This window comes from Euprymna scolopes, chromosome 21 (assembly GCF_053919585.1).
Source record: "Euprymna scolopes isolate OS-2025 chromosome 21, ASM5391958v1, whole genome shotgun sequence".
NCBI lineage: Eukaryota > Metazoa > Mollusca > Cephalopoda > Sepiida > Sepiolidae > Euprymna > Euprymna scolopes.
The window spans coordinates 50,406,215-50,422,395 of record NC_136502.1 but is presented as its reverse complement, the minus strand read 5'-3'; the positions used below and the strand labels follow the sequence as shown (position 1 = coordinate 50,422,395).

At 32.9% G+C, this 16,181-nt stretch overlaps 1 protein-coding gene across 1 annotated transcript in view; it reads right to left on the bottom strand.

Annotated features, from left to right (window-relative positions):
• LOC145242793 (uncharacterized) overlaps nucleotides 1-11,747 on the bottom strand; it is a 131,998-nt gene extending 120,251 nt beyond the window's left edge. Inside the window, exon 1 of the mRNA XM_080105926.1 lies at nucleotides 11,689-11,747. The gene's annotated coding sequence lies outside the window, so the exon portion shown is untranslated. The remainder of the gene's footprint in view (nucleotides 1-11,688) is intronic.
• Between the last annotated feature and the right edge of the window lie 4,434 nt (nucleotides 11,748-16,181).

Here is a 16,181-nt window from a genome sequence, read left to right as displayed (position 1 = left end):
AAAGTTTGTTTTTCTAGAATAGAATGTTACTAGATTAGTTTATAGGTGTTTAAATAAATTTGTTTCTTTTAGATATTCTAAAATCTGCTGAGGCTCCACTTCTAATGCTTTCGGTTCCGAAATATCTCTTCTGGATGTGTTTATATCTTCTACACTCCGTCAGTAGATGTTTTATGGTCATTTGTTATTTGCAGAGTGTGTAATATGGAACTTCCTCTGCTTTGATTAAGTAAGAATGGGTTAGTTTTATGAAATGACACAAGAAATTGAGTTTTCAAGGTGATAAGGTACACAATTCACAACTACAAGATCTCTTTTCAATGTGAGAAGGTACATGGCTTTCTAATTCAGATTTTGTTATAAAGTAGAGAGAGTTTTCTCATAGAAAGAGAGAGCACATGTAACCAATTATTTGCTTTTCAGTTTATCTTAACTTAGTTTTCTAACTTAAGGATTGAGAGACAATGGACATACACAGAAGTGACAATTTTCCCTGGATTATTTATGTTATTAGCCATGTCCCACTATAAAGTGATGCTGGAGGTGACCAGTCCTAGTTCGCCACTCCAATGAGTGATGGAGCTGTAATCTCAAACCGACAGCCATCTACACCTCATTGTAAGCCAAAAATGGAAGAAAGAAAATTTCCAGAGCTCCCAAACCTTCACAATGTGAAAATGCAACAGGTTCACCCAACGGGCTGATATGTCGTCATTCCTGGTGAGAGGCAAAATAATAAAAAATAGCAGAATCCCACTTTAACATCATTTGCTGAGATCATAGCCCTGTTACTCATTGGAGTTATAAACTAGAACTTATCATGCACAGTTGCATTATACCAATGATCACGGCTTTGTTCTAAAATGTGACACATCATATCCTCATACCATTTGACATGTTTTATCTGGAGAATCCAAGATTTGACCTACACTTCAAATCATGTCACCTGCCTCTGGGTACACTGTTTTTGCAACCAGATTATCCTGACATGTACTTACATGACCCTTATCAAAATTCACACTAGCTAACTCAATTATGACTTGCTGGCATAGGGTCCCAACTATATAATACCATGATAATAGCAACCAAAGTTGGTATCTTACACAGCAAGAACTGCTTCACTCATGCATGTGCTATCAGCTAACTAGCAAGCACTCAAAAGATTGTAAACTGTTTGGCTAAAACTTGTAAAAAGTGATTTGAGACTGACATTGACATATAAAAATGGGAAACAGATTAAGATAATTAGGTAAAAATAATTTAAAAGACTTAATCAAAATTAGAATTAAAGATTTGGTCTGGAAATAATCTTTCATAGATTCAGTAGGATTCACTAAACTAAATCTTCCTCAACCCACATTCGCTTATCAGAATACTAGCTGGGGTACCCGACATTGTCTGGGTGTTTGGAGGTGTAAAAGAAAAGAAAAAAGTGTTAGTAGGGAAGGAGGCTCAAACCCACGACAAACCCGAAGGCAGAAAAGAAGGCGGAAGAAAACATGAACTTTTACCACTACACTACGAAGCCATAGGAAGTGAAAAGCATTCAAATTTAGCGATGTCAATCAAAAAGTTGACTTGCAGAAACAAACCTTGGGTCAAGCCAGTTCAGCTTTCCACCGTTTCATTTATTTGTTTCCTCACGATGTTGGGGAAACCAGCTCCCCACAAAAAGGGAGTGTCCAAATGAATAGCAATTGTCTGATACGAAGGGTTCCCCCCACATTGATCAAAGCTGATTGCTTTCTGGACATCCCGGCACAAAAAGCTGGAAAGCTGCCTTCATTTTTGATTAGTTTCGCTTTTATACGAAAAAGCCAAACAAACACACGAGAGGAATGAATAACGTGAATTTTATAAAAGTCGATGTAAATATGACGTGTGTTTGCAAATTGTAGATATTATAATCTAGGGAGTATATAAAAAGTTTTTTAAAATAGTTACATTGCATTAGGAGTCAAGTACTTTCTAGAGCGATGGGATGATTCAACCATTTTGCAAGCAATCTTAATAACAGATTTAATATAAACCTTATATTCTAGCTCTGGCATGAAATTAGTCCAAGGAACTTGTCAAAACAAGAAGCTTCTTTAATGGGACAGCCATTCATTTTGACTGGGGCAAAATAAGGCTCTGAGTTCTAGTGGTGAAAGGAGTGGTGCTTGGTTTTAAAGGTGTTGAAAGCAAGGTGCCACATTTCATTATTCCACTGTGGCTTCAGAATGTAAGAGAGATTCAGCAAGATGTTGAGCCTAACCCACATTTTCATAATGTTGGGCTTATTTGATTTCATACAAAGAAACTTTCGATATGATAGATGATTAAAAATGTTCAGCTCAGACAAACCTATCCCTTCTGCATGTAAAACAAAATTCTGTCCTGCTAGGAAAGTTAAGAAACGTTTTAAAAAGCAAGAATTTTAAAAAGCTGAATTTAACACAGATTTCCATCTTTCAAATGTATTAATAAATGGAAGTAGATACCTTCGTTTATTCTCAAGAAACGATGGATACCCCCTGTAAGAGTAGCTGCACACGTAATTGTGAGGCAATGGTTGTGCAATCCCCAATCACAGCACTGCTTGAGTCCACTTGCAAGGAGAAGTCCAGAACGACTGGAAACAATATCAAGATAAGTAGAGAACACATACAGCACCTGGAATTCTCAAATGGTTGCTTATTTTTTAAGACTGACCAGGCTCAGTGTGTAATCATTAATAAATTAGAGAGAGAGAGGAAGAGAGAGAGAATAAAGAAAAAGTGGTCAACTTGAGCATAAATACAACATTCCACATTCAGGTTATCGAATACTCTCTGACTGTTTGCTATAAATGCCCACTATCATGGTATTTTAGGCACTTAATTTCTTTCAAGTCTTGATTCTGATGTTAACTGTTAGTGGCCTTGAAGTAATATGCTAGCCTAAGAAGTCAAGGGTAACTTTGTGACTGAATTGAAATTTCCCAACGAGCAGTAATTATTACTTGCTACACTAATAAACATGAAACACTAGTAAGTTATATAAAAAAGATTTTTTTAAAACAATTAAAATATTTATAAAAACGTTTGTTTTATAGCTTCATGAACATTTAACTTAGACTTTCTATCTAGTTGTTCTACTTGCTGTAATGCAGCATGAAAGTCTAGCTTGAAACTTGCTAAGGCTTTATTCACTGAAGATAGTGTTTTAGCTGTTTCCTGTAGCTTACACCACTTTGACCTTGCTTTATGATCTTCTGGATCCAAAAGCTTTTCAAAATCCTCTTCATCGCAAGTTCCCTCTGAGTCTGTAGTTGAAATAGTGTCTGGAAAACCATTTCAAAAAATTTTTTTTTTGGACTTAAGGAGTCGGAGTAGGATAAAAAAAAATCCGACTCCTAGTACTTTTAGAAATCCGACTTCGCCTCTGACTCCAGCTAAAACCTCCAACTCCCTCCGACTCCAACTCCGCAACCCTGGTATTTACAGCAGCTTTTACAATCAAAGCACAATGTTTCAATTCCCACTTTTTTTTAATGACCATATTGCCAAATTGTAATGGGTCTAATATACTAATTTAATGTTAGAAAGGTTGTTTTGCCTATTAACACATATTCATGAATCGATTTTACTACTATAACGTTCAGCATGTCATCATCTTTTAAAAATAAAATACAATTTTTAAACTACTGCATTGAGAATTGGGATTAGACTAACAGTAATTCTCATGTAGTGATGGGGTGGGGGTAGAGGCATAGGTAATTTCATTCACATAAAAAATGTAATTGTTTATTAATTTTTTCTATTTACTGCTTTTCAACTTAATGCATATTGCCACTTGGACACAAGGGGCTACTATTTGAGATCCTGTCTAAGAACAAATTGTGGGAAGTTGAGAGGTGAGATGACTGTTCACTGTACATTTAAACTTCTGCACATTAGTAGTCAAGGAAGCAAGAAACAGACAGAGAATTCCAGTCCAAGGTCTGTTCTGTCTGAGATTAAAAAAAAAAAACTATTAAAGTAGAATGCTTTCTTGCATCTATGGACTTCAATGGTGAAGAGGTGGGATTTTGCTGCTTGTTGGATTAGTTTGCAGTATGTACATTGAGAGGGGATGAGTGCTACAAGTTCATCAGACAACATTCCATTCAGGAAAACAGGAACAGGGATGCAATATTGCCACAGAGATTGTAACTTGGCTGATAATGTGATCACATCTTTATATCTTTTAATGCATAATTTTTACAGCCCCCCTTAAGCAAAACACATACCTATAAAAGCACCATGAAAACTTGACACAGAAAAAAAAAATATCACAGACTGTACATGTTCAGCAAAAAATATCCCCAATACACACACGATTGATTTCCAAGAAATTAAGAAAATGGAGATTTAAAGTACACATTTTTATGTGTCCTGAAAAACGCTATCTGGTCTGGAATGGGTATTCATTTTACATTTAATTTATATGCAAAACCAACCCATACTCTAAATTGGGTTGTGTTTTTTATGTACATTTTCATCACTATTTTTAATTATTAATAAATTATTTTTTGCTTATTTTTTCAATGAATAAATTGTCAGTGTAATTTGAAATTACTTTTTTCACGCTTAAAATGCACTTTTTACATTAATTTAAAAAGTATTAATTTAATTCATCATTACAACACATTTGAGAATAAATGGAGTCATCATGTAAAAAAATGAATAAATATTCAAATTAAACAATAAATTCCTTTTTATTGCAAAAAATATGATTGTCTAAATTAATGAATATAACAATGTTTCAATTTCTCCATTAATTTTATAATATTGACTTTCTGATATTTTCAGCTTCTGTAAAACTTATGCATGACAACTTTTCATTTGGATTGTGCAAGGCTGAAACTGTTACTAAACTCTCGCTTTTGAAGGCTAATTAAGCTTCTTTTTTGTACAAGGCTTATTTTTTTATTATTTAATTCAATATCCTAAGACTATGAATTATCTTTAAGAGTCCCAGAAAACTAAGGGATTTTCACAAAGAATTTATTTAATTTCTAAATTTAGCTTAATTTCCCCTTTCCACCACTGTCGTTAAAACATTTTTTATTATGATTTTTTTTTTTTTTTTTTTACAAATAAAAATATTTTATTTCTTTTTAGAGATTAACTTTAGGCTTTAATCTTTCAAATACAATTAAAAAGTAATCAGAAACCTAAAAAAAAAACTTTAAAAAAAAACTTTTAAAAAAAAACTTATAAGATAGCTTTCAAAACCATGTCCCCCTTTCACTTTCAGCTATATTAGTGCATGTAGCTAAAATAAATACTACCAACTTTGGTGCAGCTTAAATAAGTAGGTCCTGCAGACAAGCCACGTTCTGACATTCAGAAAATTTAGGTTAACAGCTGATAAACCTACCGAAAAGTAACCCTTTTGAATGAAGATGGATATAAACAATATTTTTAAAATTAATTTCTTAATTTTACTTAAAAACAAAATATAAACAAAATATTTTAGAAAATAATTTCTTAATTTTAAATGAAAATTGATTGTAAAGAAAATTTTTTGTAAATAATTATTGAAAAATATTGCAAAGTATTTACATAGCTGGTTCTTTGGGATAATAGGGGCGCCTCAAACCACCCTTCCAAAAATAGATAAAAAACGAAAAAAGCTTTAGTGTTTTTTTTTTTATTTTAAAGCGCTTTTTTTTTAAAGTTTGAAACACAAGTAGTGGCTAGTTATTAACTTATAACCACAAGTGTGCATGGCGGAAATTCTTCAGGGTTTAAATCTATTGTAATGCCTTTATTGGAGTCGAAAAACGTTTTTCAGCTGCCATAATATTTCCCATTTACTTGCCTCCCCACGAGAGCAGTGTTAGACACAAGGTCGGTTTTTAATGTAGAGAAGCATTTATTACTAAAAAACGAAATTTAAAAGCAAGTTAAGCTGAAAGTAAATAAATTTTTTTTTAATTGAAAGAATTAAAGAAAGAAAAAAGGTTCAAAGAAATTTCGAAACACATTAAGATAAATAAAGATTACCTTTAAAGTAGTTAATAAAATTCTTGTACATCATATTAAATATGTTATGAAAAGTTTTTCAGCCGCCATATTACTTCCCATTTACTTGCCTCCCCACGAGAGCAGAGTTAGACACAAGGTCGGTTTTTAATGTGGGGAAGCATTTATTACTAAAACACGAAATGGTGAAATATAAAAGCAAGTTAAGCTAAAAGTAAAAAAATAAAAATAAAAAACAATTCAAAGAATTAAAGAAAGACAAAATTCAAAGAAATTTCGAACATTTATTACTATAAACATAAGTGAAACATAACGAACTAGTGAAAACAAATAATTGCAACAAAAAGTCAACGTAAAAAGGGTCAATAATGGTAGAAGCACCAGTATTACATGTCACGTGACATAACTGTTCAGATCTTTCAGAATGGGGCTCGTCTGCAGGACCTACTTATCTAAGCTGCATTAGCAGTGTCAGAAACCAATCTTACGAATGTATGAAATAAAATTGAATAATTCGACCTCCTATCTTGACAAGCTTATAACTACTTGAAAAATGTAATTCAACCCCTAATTTTTTATTCAATTAAAGGAGCAGAGACCAAATTAAAAATAAAAACTAACAGGTTTAATAGCAAATTATGCTATATTTGTTTTTTTAAATCGGTTTTCTTTAAAAAAAGATTTGAAGAAAATCAACAAAATTTTACTTACTTCGGTTATAAAAAAAAAATCGATATAAATTCGAAAAAATCACTTACCTATAAAAAATACTATTGAATGTTTAGTTCCATTCTTCATTGTTCAGAATTTGTCCATATTTATATTTTAAATTCCATTCATTTTTTAAATAAAAGAATTTTTTAAATGGCTGTTTGAAAAAAAGCGCGATCACGCAAGCATTTTTACATCTTTATTGAAAGACCGGAAGTAGCGGTTTGTCCTTGTTTAGAACTACGGATGGGTAGAAGGCAATAAAAACTACACATTTGCGTTAGCCATCTAGCCTTGTGCCTAAAGAAATATGTGTTCCCATACCATAGTTTAAAAATAGTCAAATTTTACTTATAAGTTTTTGCCTTAAAAAAAAAACTCAAATTTTTTTTTTCTTTTCTCAAAGAAATACATAAATATTTTATTTATTATATTTTCATTCTTCTTTATCGAGGGAATTTTTTTTTTAATATCTAAAAAAAGAAAATATTGAATGAAATAAAAAAAATTGTCGTCAGCGTCCATTACTTACTGGACAATATAAGCAGAACATAGGCTTCTAATTAAAAAAAAAATCAACGTGGTTTTTAAAAAAAGGGTTTTACACTTTGGACTTTACAGGTAAATTTCCAAAAACCACTTCTTTTTTTGTTTTAATTTACAATATATTATTTATTGATCTTTTATCTTCAACTTGTGATATATAAAACTTTGGTACATGAATTAATTATTTACTTTTTAATAGACATTTCAAAATGGGGGAGTGAATTTAAAAAAAAACGTTTATCTAAAATATTATATTCTGTTTATTGGAAAGAGCATAAAATTTCACATTGACCTTGAAAATATCGCAAAAAATTTAGCCAATAGAAAAATTGGTACTCATGCAGAAAGTCATCCTTGCTGAAATAATAACATTATTTAAAAAGCCATTCTTAACATGGGGAGGGGAGAGTGTTTTGTACCTAATCTGTACTTTAACCTTACAATTGAATAAAAAACATATCATAAAACTTTAATTAAACGTGGAAATACGATTTAAAAAATAGCGCGGATCACTCTCTGCATTAGCACCAAAAAATTTTGATAGATTTTTTAAGTTTAAAAATTGAAAAAAAAAAATTAACTCATAAAATTCACTTGATTTCATTACGTAAAAAAAATGGCTGCATGAAGGCGCATCGGCACTTTGTAAACACTCTTTTTTTTTAAATAAAAAATATTTCTATCATTTTTTAAACAACTTTAATAGTTTATTTTGGAAGTATATTCCATAAAGAAAATAAACAACTCACTTTTATTTGCAGTTTCGTGTTAGGGGTGTCAAAAATTCCCAAAAAATTTTGATGCACCTAAAGCTGCACTCATTTTATCTCATCTTATTTCCGAAGTTAAAGAAAAGTTGCAACTACGTTTTTAAAATGTTATTCTTAAAAAGTGTTGAAAAAAAATCATATAACTGAGAGTAGCTAACCTGAAGTGAGGTTGCAAAAAAAATACAATCTTCTTCGCGACCTTCTTCTCAGGTCTTGTAACCACAGTAACATAAAATAAAGGAATGAAGTGACTCTTCACAAAAGAGAAAGGTTTTTATAACAATTACATTACTCTATTAGTATAAATAACCACAAGGCTATTGTTCTTCTTGGCTGTTGGAAGAGCATCCTCACCTCTGGCAGCTACACCCAGGTAAGCTATGTATTATTCACTACAAAAGTTAAAAATTAAAATATTTCTCCAATATTTTAATTTAAATTATACAAATAAACTAATCGTGTGAACCCATTTAATAAAAACGTAGTTATAACTTCCTTTTTATTTGCTGTCTTGTTTTCTTTTATCCAAATTCTCGTTAAACACAAAAGATTTTGGTAAAAAATTAAAAAATGTCTGCAAAAAGAGAAGACACGAAAAAGTCGTTTAACTATTTTTTTGCGTCAAAAACTATTAACATGCATTTAGTACTTGTGCACTTTTGCCACCGTGCTCAATAATAATGTTATTATTTTGAAAGCCATTCTTAACATGGGGAGGCTGTTTTGTAACTATTTTTGTACTTCCATCTAACAATTTAATAAAAAATAAATAAATATCGTGAAGCTGGAATTTAACCCGAAAAAAAGCTATTTAAAAAATTGTGCGGTGGCAAAAGTGCACAAGCACCACTAGCAGTATCAGAATTTTGGGGGAATTTTTGACACCCCTAACAGAAAACTGCGATTAAAATATAGAAAACTCGTAATTTCTCTTTCTAAAGTGTGTTATTTATTTTCTTTATAGAATATGCTTCCAAAATAAACTATTTAAGTTGTTTAAAAAATAATAGAAATATTATTTTTCATTGTTTAAAAAACATTGTTTACAAAGTGCGTGCGTGCGCTCTGGGAAGCCATTTTGTTACGTAGTGAAATCAATTGATTTTTATGAGATGAATATTTTTCAATTTTTAAACTTTAAAAATCTATCAAAATTTTCCTATTCGTTCAATTGTTACGTTTTTTTCAGGGTGAATGTAAAATTTTATGCTCTTTCCGATAAACTAAATATAATATTTTAGACAAATGTTGTTTTATAAATTCACCCCCCCCCATTTTGGAATGTCTATGAGAATTTTAATAATTAATTTTGTTCGGCACGTTTTATATATCACAAATTGAAGATAAAACATGAATAAATAAAATACTCAAATTTAAAACAACAAAAAATATCACTTATCTGTAAATTTACCGGTAAAGTCCAAAATTTAAATCCTTCTTTTTTCGATAACCACGTGTTTTTTTTTGTTTTGTTTTTTTTTACGTGGAAGCTTAATTTTTGTTTAGAATGTTCCAGTAATTAATGGTCGATCAGTTTATATTTTTATATTTAATTCCTGGTTTCATTTTTTTCGATATAAAAAAAAAAGACGAAATCGGATAATGCAGATTTATAGTATAATAAAAAAAAAATTCAGGTATTTCTTTAAGATATTAAAAAAAAAAATAACATTGCATATCTGCGTCATATCGTAATTCGTGTTAATGAAAAAATGAAAACTCCCAGTTTTTTATTTACGATAGCGTAAAGGCACAAAAATAAAAAAAAAGGACAAGTTATCTCCCTTAAATCTGTTCATTGCAATGTGGCCATAAAGTGGGTGCCCATTTGACGTCACATCATTATAGAAAGGTGACCCCCCACTTTGTGACCATTTGTAAAATTTTTTATCTTGGAAACTACTAGTTTCGTTTGCCGTATATATAAATGGTTATTTCTGTTTTCAGTGCCTCCGAAAACCTTTAAAAGTGGAAAATTTGAAGGAATATAATCCAATATCGAGATTATTAAGGTTTCTGAATTAGTGTTTTTTTTTACACTTATAGGCCTCCGTACATAAGTAAGAGATAATTTTTCACTTCCGGTGTCGTTACAAGTTGCTTGAAAGCCACGCGTGGTCGCGATGTGTATTGGAAAAATCCTTCCATTTAAAAAATACATGGATTATAATACATAAATATGAATAAATTCTCATACAGGAAGATTAAAAGAAAGCATATCTTACTCATTAACCAGGTAAGTTCTTTATTTTGCCGTTAAAATAATTATCGTAAGATTCAAGTAATGTTATTGTTCAACAATCCGTGTAATGTTAAGTGAAGAAATCGAAGGAAAAATAAATAAAATTGTTTATTTCTCTATTAAAGCTTTTATGATATTAAAATTTGGTCTTTGCTCGTTTTATTGAAATAAAATTTACGGGTTTAAATTACGTTTTACTATTATTAAAATCTGATAGAAATATAGGTGTATATTCAAAATGGCGACTCGCCTGAAAATTTCCCCAAAATTCTGATACTGCTAAAGCACCACACATTTCGTTCCTATATTCGCATTTCGCATTTTAAATTAGCATATGACGTCAGCATCAATCGACCATCTTGGCTAATCAGCCTACGAAAGCCCATATTGCCGTGTTTCCAATTCACTTTTGCTTCGTTTTTATTTGTTTTATTTTTATTGTATCTTTGTTTATCAAAATGTTAGGTGGGGGTTGTATTACTGTACACATAGATTCGAAAAAGTTGTCAAAAAACAAATATATGACAAATAAATGTTATCAAAGGCAAGATAAGTTACTTTTCTACCAAACTGTATATATTTTTCGTGTTTTTATTCAATGTAACATGTTTATTCAGATTGAAAACCATACAGTGTTTACCGATGTAATGTATTGGAACATTCAAGATGGCGTCTGATTCTCTCATTAACACGGTAAGTGTGGGAAAAGATGTTATAAATAAAAAACTCGCTCAATATATGTTACCGTGACATAGGTTGACATATATTCGGCGGGTTTTTAATAGTATTTTGTATGTTTTTTTTTTATTTATAACACCTTTTACCAAACTTACGGTGTTAAAGAGGGTGTGAGACGCCATCTTGAATTTTCGAATACATTGGTAAACACTGTATGTTTTTCGAGCTGAATAAATATGTTACATTGAATAAAAACACAAAAAAATATATCCAGTTTGGCAGAAAAGTAACTTATCTTGCCTTTGATAACATTTATTTGTTATATATTTGTTTTTTGACAACTTTTTCGAATCTATGTGTACAGTAATACAAACACTGTTAGGTGAAAGTACAAAATAGTAAAAAAAAAAAAAAAAAAATTTAAGCTTCTCATTATTAAAAAAAAAGGACTTTTCTAAATAATATCGTAATCATTTAGAACAACCATTCTTAACCTGGAGAGGCGCAATCTGAAATAAATTGGAGGGGCGTCGTATCGTAAAGATAACTAATTATCCTTTAAAATAAAACATTTTTCTGAATCAGAAAAAATAAAACTAGCCAACGTTCTCATCTATTCTGGCAATAAAATGCATATTATCCTATCGAAATATGACTAGGGCTAGGAGAAGAAAAAAAAACTTCGAAATTTCAATGTTCCTTCAACTTGAATCTAGAAACTTGACTTAATTAAGGAATGAATACTTACGCGTTTCACGAAATCTTGTGGTGTCACAGACTTTGGTATTCTGTTGGTCGACTTCACTGAACTCTCCCACTTTCTAAGACAATAAAAATTATCTACACGGTGTAGCATGAAATTTTGTCCCGTTTGCTTGTGTATGGTTTATATAGGTAATATTAAAAATTAATAGGGCGAAAGAAACGTGCATGGGGAAAACATTTAATACAGATTTTCCAGAACAGCAAACAACGTAAAAAAAGAAAAAAAAAATTAAGTCACAATAAATAAATGTTATCAAAAGCAAGCTAAGTTACTCTTCTACCTACCTGGATATCTTTTGTGTACTCTAAAGCATGTCGAGCTAGAACAAAAAAACAACATTATGTTATTGTTCTATAGTAGAGCTTCGATAATTGTTCAAAAATCGAAAATTAAACAAAATACTGATAGCAACATATCCAATAAATGTGACCAATCGTTGTGAAAAGTAATCTTTGGTGGAAATATAATAAGGTAGTACATCTTTTATTTTTAAGTAAAAAAAAAAACCACTGTAAAATAAGTTAAAACCCAAAAAACTTATCCAGATAGTTTACTTACTTTTTGTAACATTTATTTCGCATATATATATATATATATATATATATATATATATATATATATATATATATATATATATATATATATATATGATTGTTGAGCTGGATTAAATATATGATTGTTGAGCTGGATTAAATCCGACGATATTTTATTTCATATTTCATTTTATTTCATATATATATATATATATATATATATATATATATATATATACTTGTTTATTGTTATATAAACATGCTCACATCCCGCTGTTACAAACAGCCACTTGTTTCAATCAAACAACAGATATAATCAGGCAGCGACTTGACTATTCAAATGTTCAATGAATAATGAATAGTCAAGTCGCTGCCTGATGATATCTGTTGTTTGATTGAAACAAGTGGCAGTTTGTAGCAGCGGGATGTGAGCATGTTTATATAACAATAAACAAGTATTATCAGCTCTTTTTATTGAGCACTATCTAACAACCTCGTTGAATTCACTAGTCCATTACTTTTGAATAAAAAAAACCCGAGTATATATATATATATATATATATATATATATATATATATATATATATATATATATATATATATATATAGTAATTTATAAAATATATATGGCGATTAAGCTACACTGAATATTCGCCGTTTCATCCACTATAGGATTCATAAGCCTGACGAATCCTATAGTGGATGAAACGCCGAATATTCAGTGTTGCTTAATCGCCATATATATTTTATAAATTACTAATTAGCTCTACCTACGTATTGAGCACTTTTGAAGTAAATACTTAAAGTTTACGCATAAATGTATACTTTCGTATATAAATTTATGTGAGTAAATGAAGTAGTTATATATATATATATATATATATATATATATATATATATATATATATATATATAGAGAGAGAGAGAGAGAGAGAGAGAGAGAGAGAGAGAGAGAGAGAGAGAGAGAGAGAGATGAAAAAGTAACAAACCAAGACCATTTTGCTTTGTTGCAGTGAGTAGAAATGTATGTAACCATGCTCTACCAACTGAGTAGGCTGGTTAAAAGTGCTCACCCAATGCAAAGGCACACCTCTCTTTTTTCTCCAATCTGTCCTACTTTAAAAAAAAAAAAAAAAAAAACTGCCTTTCCCATCATGCACTGCCTTTCCCATCATGCACTCCAAGTGCATAAATGAGTTGCCCATTTTGTCTCTCTTCTTTCACATAGAGCAACACAGGTAAGCCTTTCATTTTGTTTGCAGATACACCACACGCTTCCCTGATCTCCAAGATCAATAAAACACCTCATAGTCCTTCATCCAAGCAGGTCTCCTCCTCTCACGGTGAGACCTTTGGACAACTTCTTCTTGAGGGGTGAAATTCTTAGGTTTGTTACAGTCATTCCCATCTGACTGTAAGGAAACACTGCGTGAGTCCATGTCCAGTTGGAGCACACTATTTGCTGACGGATCTTAACCTTATCCTCCTCCTCCTCACAACCATTATTATCCACTGGCAGGGAAACACAATGCAAGTCTAAGATATATCGGGGAATGCCATCTACACTTGCATTATTCTTTGACTCTGTCCTCATTACTACTCCCCTTCCCCAGTGAGTAGTACATTTCACATTGGGAGGCTTCACCCACACTTCATCACCCACTTTGATGGTAGCTTACCCTCAACTCCTGCAATTTTGTTGTAAGGATGCTGCCACTCATAAGTAAAGATGGCGCTATGAGATACTGCTGTTTCATTTTGTCTGGTCTTTGGCAACATGTTGTACCAAAATACTGCCTCCATATGTGAGACATAGCTTCTCTCTGCAGCAGCCTGGATGGTACAATAATGCCTTTCCACTATTTCATTGCCACTTGGTCTATATGCTGCCCTAAAAAATTGCCATACACCCCACTTATCACACACCTCCTTGAAACTTCCGACCAAAAAGCAGAACCATTGTCCATCAACAACTCTGCAACTGGCCCTCTCTCTAGAAATACTTCCTCGACAACTTTTCCGATCTCCCACACAGTTTCCGACTTAATCTCTCCCCAGATAGCAAATCTCCTTGGTCCATCAATAGATACAGTTTGTGGCGAAAGTGCATGACATCAATGGCCAAAAGTTTCCAGTCCTCCACCACATGTAGTTCTCCTGCCTCATGTATCGATGGTGCGGGGTCAATCGACTAGGATTCCCTGCAATTTTCTACTACCTTCTTGACTTCTTCCTTGGTAATTTCTAGGTTAACTTCCCTCGCAACGAACAATGACCACTTGTGACCAAAGTGGTGCATATTATGCAATTCTTTAGCCTCCTCTGTTGCACAGCATACAGAAGACACACTCTTTCCCTCCTGCAACCAGGCCTTTTTTACTCGCATCATTATATCCACCTTATTCTTTTCTTATGGGACCAGCCTGACAGGCACCTTCAATTAGAACTCTTCAATCAGATCAGCAAGCGCTCCAAGATCAACATTTCAGCAACACCATGTTTGTACAGATTGAGAAAAGTTCTCGCTTTGTCAATTCAGTCCCAACTTCAGGTACTTCCTTTCCTCGTTTGAAGACAAGGTTTCCTTTTCCATCTTGCCACAGTTTCAATTCCAAAGCTGCTCTGCCGTCTAACAACTCTGCTGATTTTGCAGTTAATCCATATTCCTCAATATGATCTCTCACCTTCTCTGCTGTCACCTCTGCAAGAATATCATCAATACATGAACTAGCAGCCCTGTCCACTTCACAATCCTTCTTCACAGTAGTCATGATTTTAAGAGCTGAACTTAACCCAAATCCCAACCTCATCAGACAATACAGTTGTCCTTTGTACTGGATCACTTAGTACTGCTAAGCTTTTTGTCCATGTGAATCTGCAAATAAGCCGACTTCAGGTCTACCATCTTAGTGGCCCACTCCATCCTCCTCCATTTCCTCATGACCTCTTCACCTACATCGATTCTCTCTCCAGTGCAACACTGTTGCAGCCTATGTGTTTGTTTAGCTCCCTGAAGTCCAGTACAGATCTAACGTTGTTCTTGGTAGGCTGAACAACTGCCGTAAGTGGCAGAACTCCTCTTCCTTCCTCTGATCAAGACTTCAGGATTCCCTCTTCTATCCACCTCTCCACTTCTTTCTCGAATTCTTTTCTTCTCTCCTTACAATGTGCTTTCATAGCAATCCACTTCATTTTGAAGTTTTGGCAGCTCATAGATCTATCGTCACTCCACTATACACCTCTAACCATCACACTTTGCTAGGAAATCCTCATCCTCGATGTAGCAAGCCTCTAGTTTTTGTGCTTTGATGTTCTCTCCACTTTCTACTCCTGCCATCCCTATTATGCCGAGGCATCAAAAAGTCACTTGGTCTTCCCTCACTGTAGTCTCCCAGCTGGTTGATTGCCTTCATACCTAGCACCATGTCAACACCACCAGCCAGACGATCCAACACAAGAACTCACAGCACAATGTGGACACCTTGCACTATAACTTAACCTGTAATCTCTCCCAGGCATCTCACTTCCCTGCCATCCACGGTCCTGATAATGCTGGCTCCACTCCATGATTTAGCAACATTTCTTGCTAACAGTGTCATGGTGCAACCCATGTCAACAAGGGCTATGCCTCTTTTCCCATTGACAACTACTGCTAATTGTGGCAATGATTCATCTGGTGCCATTTCTGTACAGAAAGGGGTAACTACTGGTGCAACAGTTCCCCTTTACTCTTTTCCCTGGTCTCGGGAGGTGGACACAATTTCTGCTGATGTGTCCCACTAAGCCACAATGATAGCAGGTGATCTCTGGTCTCGGTTCCTTACAGTCTTTAATTAGGCAGGGACCCTGACATAAGAAGCACTTGATGACAAATCTAACCTCCTGTTTCCTTGCTACCTGCCTCTTGTCATCCAAGGGGGGGGCTTATGCACGCACTTCCGC